This window comes from Palaemon carinicauda, chromosome 5 (assembly GCF_036898095.1).
Source record: "Palaemon carinicauda isolate YSFRI2023 chromosome 5, ASM3689809v2, whole genome shotgun sequence".
Lineage (NCBI taxonomy): Eukaryota > Metazoa > Arthropoda > Malacostraca > Decapoda > Palaemonidae > Palaemon > Palaemon carinicauda.
In genome coordinates, this window is record NC_090729.1 from 135158325 (window position 1) to 135163646 (window position 5322).

Genomic DNA, 5322 nt, shown 5'->3' on the forward strand with positions numbered 1-5322 from the left:
ATACTTCCTCAAGTAACTCTCCATTCAATATAACATTCATCCTAGCACCCTTCTCGTGCATCTCATAACCTTACTCTTGCCCACATTAACTCTCAACTTCCTTCTCTCACACACCCTCCCAAACTCTGTTACTAATCGACCTAGCTTCTCCTCCAAGTCTGCAATCAATTCCGTATTATCTGCAAACAACAACTGATTCACCTTCCACTTATGATCATTCTCATCTATCAGTTTCAATTCTTGACCAGGCACTCGAGCATTCACCTCTCTCACATCTTCATCAACAAACAAATTGAACAACCATGGCAACATCACACATCCCTGTCTGAGTCCCACTCTCACTAGAAACCACTCACTCACTTCATTTCCTACCTAACACACGCTTTACTGCCTATATATAAACTCTTTACTGCTTGCAATAACCTTCCACAAATTCCATATAACCTCATCACATTCCACATCGCTTCCTTATCTATTTTATCATAACTTTCTCACGATCCATAAGTGCAACATACTCCACCTTACCCTTTGTTAAATATTTCTCGCATATCTTCCTAACTGTTAAAATCTGATCCACCCATCCCTACCTCTTCTAAAACCCCTAGTGCTTCTAAGATTGTATTCTCTGTTTTATTAATTAAAGGGCTACTATACACTTTTCCAACCACACTCAACAAACTAGTACCCCTTGAATTACAACCCTCCTACATATATCCCTTACTTTTGTATAGCGGAACAATACACGCACACACACAGTCAACTGGTATCATTGACAACATAAAACTTATATCAAACAATTTCACCAGCCATTCAAGTATAGTTACACCCCTTTCCTTTAACATCTCATTCCTCACACCATCCATACCAGGTACTTTTCTTGCTCTGATTTGGTCTAGTTCTCTTTTCACTTCCTCTCTTGTAATCTCTCTCATTCTCATCTCCCATCACTGGCACTTCAACGCCTACCACAAATTATTATTACCTCCCTATTATCCTCAACATTCAGCAATCTATACACAAATACACACACACACACACACACACACACATATATATATATATATATATATATATATATATATATATATCTATATATATATATCTATATATATATATATATCTATATATATATATATATATATATATATATATATATATAGATAGATAGATAGATACACGAACTCCCTGGATAATCCTGAAGAGGACTTATCTATTGACAGGAAATTTCACAATGTATATATGGTACAACGAGGGTATTATCCTACATACAAACATATGTTGAACAAAACATCAGAGAAAAATACCATCTGTGTTTGCGAAACAAAAAGCAAGGGCCTTTGTGGCAGAAGCTCATGTGCAATTAGGCAGGTGTGACAATTAAAGGGATCAGGTCAGATGACAACGTTTTTTTTTTTTCCTTATTTTGATCTTCATATAGCTACCTACATATTCTTCATACTAATACGATTTTATCTTATATCACTTTTCATATCCATGCATAGTCAGAAACATAACAGACATATACCTACACACTCATGCATGCATGCATATATATAGACACACACACCATATTCATATTTGCACACTTATGTATATATGCATACACATATCTATGCACGAATATACACATGCACTTATACATTTATAGGTAAGGGCAGGGGTGTTATTGGGTCGCAATTCTTTTTCGGCAATAAGTATCCTTTCGTTGACTGATTGGAACATGAGAATATTTTCCATGTTATATTTTTACTTAGTCCATTTTTCTGTTATTGATTTTATTAATGTGGGTCACATTGGTTGGCTCTGGGGCTAGGGAAGCCTCTCACCTGTTATTAGTTTTAACCGTGTGTTACCACATATCAGTTAGATTCATTACACATATAACGCTATGATAGGAATTTGGTGATTCCCAAATTTTACTGGGATTGTAATTTAGAATTACGTGACGGGATTTTCATTTTGAATTTCCCGACTGTAAAAGATGACTTAAATATTTTCTTTTCCGATAGTTCAGTTATCATTAACAAAGGAATTCCAGTGATGCCCTATCCCTGTGGCATTTCTGATTAGCAGCACGTTAAATAGCCTAACAAACACGCTGCACCCATTCACACCTCTTAAAATAGTATTAATAATACTAATTGTTTTAATAAATTGTTATAATAAAGTCCAGATGATATTAATTGAAGAGAGATTATAGAACTAGAGGAAGAGATAACCCCACACTTTTACAAAATAATCCGAAAGACAGACAACGAAAGAAAGGCACCACAAGGATGGAAACTAGGCAATGTTCTTCCAATCTACAAGAAGGGAGCAAAAGAAGAATCTGGTAACTACAGAACTGAGTATTAAACTCCAGTGCCTTGATGGAAAAAATATGGAAGAAAGACAATTCCTCGAGATATTTCGTTATTTACAGAAATTGGGGCTGTTGGAAACTTAATGCTCACACTGAATCACATTAAAAGGATTTTTCTACTATTTTGAAATGGGAAACCTATTTTCTGGAGTTCTACACTGCCACAAGGGGACAACGCTTCCGATATAGTTATTATGACCGCTCAGTGGGAGAGATTTGGAAATCAATACAAAAATTAGACAAACAATTAATGGACCTAGTTGAGACATTAAACCCGTGTACCTTTAGCGAGTTCCTGAAAAAGTATTGCAACGCCATTTGTAGTCGACACCCTATTGGCGTCTTGCTCAACGCGGTTGCAACTCTGCAGAAGACAAATTTTTGCAATATGGTCAATCATCTCGCTGTTATGCTTCCTCTGATTCTTCTGTAACATATACTAGCAGCTAGAGGAACCATGATGTCTTTCAATCTTATTTCCGACTGTTTATCCAGTTGATAGCTAACACTTTTCTCAAGACTGCAAAATTTAATCAACTTTTTTCGAATAATGTTGCCTGAGGACGAAATTGCAGTCCTTCAATTTCACAACAATCACTGGCTGCTGAATGAAAAGCTTGACCGGAAGTTGGAATCGTCATTGAGTTTGAATTGATAATGGTAAAAAAAGGACAATTACGAGACCGTGCAAAAAAGAAAAAAAAAAAATATTCCTGGTGCTGTAAATCACGAGATGGATGATTACGAAATATGAAATAATGAAAGATAGAATGGTCCTCTATCTGATTTCTTTTACTTCGGTTTTTTGGGTGTTGAAGCCATCAACTTTAAGAAAGGATGTCACGAGCATTTTCACGCATAAGACGCCAAACGTTCAGCTGGGCTCCACAAGGCACTAGAAGAGTTGGAAGACCCAGGCCTACATGGCTGGGGACTATGAAGCACGAAATAGGAGATAATGATGATGATGATGATGGATATATGTATATATACATATATATATATATATATATATATATATATATATATATATATATATATATATATATATATATATATATGTATATATACATATATATATATATATATATATATATGTATATATACATATATATATATATATATATATATATATATATATATATATATATATATGTAGGTATCACTTGTCTTATATTTTTTGTTCAAGTTTTGGTGGAATGGATTTTACTTAGCAAGCTAATGGTCCTCTACGTTTCTTGCATAAGTGTTTTAGCACAATTAGGATGATAATTATGCTACTTATTATCAGTCAACTTTCTGCAATCCATCCTTGAAACAACTTTTAAAAGGGCGCACTGATAAGAGGAACGACTGATTACCTAAAACCAAACAAATAACAATGCTCACTATTTCCTCGTTTAAAAGAAGTAAGCTGCCAGTATAATGAGTCGGATATAAAACCAGTGAGAGGAGCGGCCAGTAAGCGCCAGCGGTAAGAGTAATAGCACTGTTTGAGAAGTTATCGGCTGGATGTTGTGTGCCAGTAACCAAGGGTACACTTGCATCAAGGAGGATACATCTAGTTTGATCCTGACTACGAGGGAGATGCCGGCCTGGCCACTGACACTTCCACATATGGCTGGCTCTCATTTGTTTTTTGTGGCGCCGAAACTGTATGCGCATATGGACACTGCCATTCACGTTCAAAGAATATGATTGATAGTTATTTATAGCACATCAAAAAGGAAAATTTATAGATCAGTGATATGCAAGGTATTCAGAGCATATGAAACCAGATTATTTCCGGAACAGTTTAAAAATCATACACATACAATTTATTTAGAGCATAATTATGTAAATGGTAATTATCGACAGCATGCTGAAAATAAATGTTTTCAATTATTTCGGAAATTATAGAATTCATAAAAAATATTCAAAGAAGGATAATGGATATGGTTTGTATTCAAAGCATACAAAAATGGAAGGTACTAAAGATTATTATTTTGAACAGGGAATATATTCAGAGGAGTATTTTGAAAATTGAGAATATGAAAATAGAATTTATTCAGAACATTATTATGAATATGGAAAGTACTCATAGCATAAAAAAATGGAAGGTATTTTTGGCAGCATCATGAGACGGAAAGGATTGAGATCGATTGATAAATAAACCAGAATATTCAAAGCATCATTAAGGGAATGGAAAACATGCAGAGCATATGAACGCTGAAGATACTTAGAGCATTATTATGTAAAGGGAAGAAATTATTAGCACATGAAAACGGAGGATATTTGGACATGAAATTCCAGGACACTCGGAACATTTGGAAAGGGAAGATATTCATGCAAACCATTATTATGAAGATGCAAGAAACTCAGAACATGTGGAAAGGGAAGATAATTATGTAGACCATTATTATAAAATTGCAAGAAACTCAGAACATATGAAAGGGAAGATAATTATGTAGACGATTAATATTAAATTGCAAGAAACTCAGAACATATGGAAAGGGAAGATAATTATGTAGACGATTAATATTAAAATGCAAGAAACTCAGAACATATGGAAAGGGAGGATAATTATGTAGACCTTTATTATGAAATTGCAAGATACTCAGAACATATGGAAAGGGAAGATAATTATGTAGACCATTATTATAAAATTGCAAGAAACTCAGAACATATGGAAAGGGAAGATAATTATGTAGACTATTATTATAAAATTGTAAGAAACTCAGAACATATGGATAAGGGAAGATAATTATGTAGACCTTTATTATGAAATTGCAAGATACTCAGAACATATGGAAAGGGAAGATAATTATGTAGACCATTATTATAAAATTGCAAGAAACTCAGAACATATGGAAAGGGAAGATAATTATGTAGACTATTATTATAAAATTGCAAGAAACTCAGAACATATGGAAAGGGAAGATAATTATGTAGACCATTATTATAAAATTGCAAGAAACTCA

The 5322-nt window shown here is 34.0% G+C and overlaps 1 protein-coding gene across 1 annotated transcript in view; it reads right to left on the minus strand.

Moving 5' to 3' along the window:
* LOC137640592 (uncharacterized) overlaps positions 1 to 3862 on the minus strand; it is a 15068-nt gene extending 11206 nt beyond the window's left edge. Inside the window, exon 1 of the mRNA XM_068373102.1 lies at positions 3752 to 3862. The gene's annotated coding sequence lies outside the window, so the exon portion shown is untranslated. The remainder of the gene's footprint in view (positions 1 to 3751) is intronic.
* Between the last annotated feature and the right edge of the window lie 1460 nt (positions 3863 to 5322).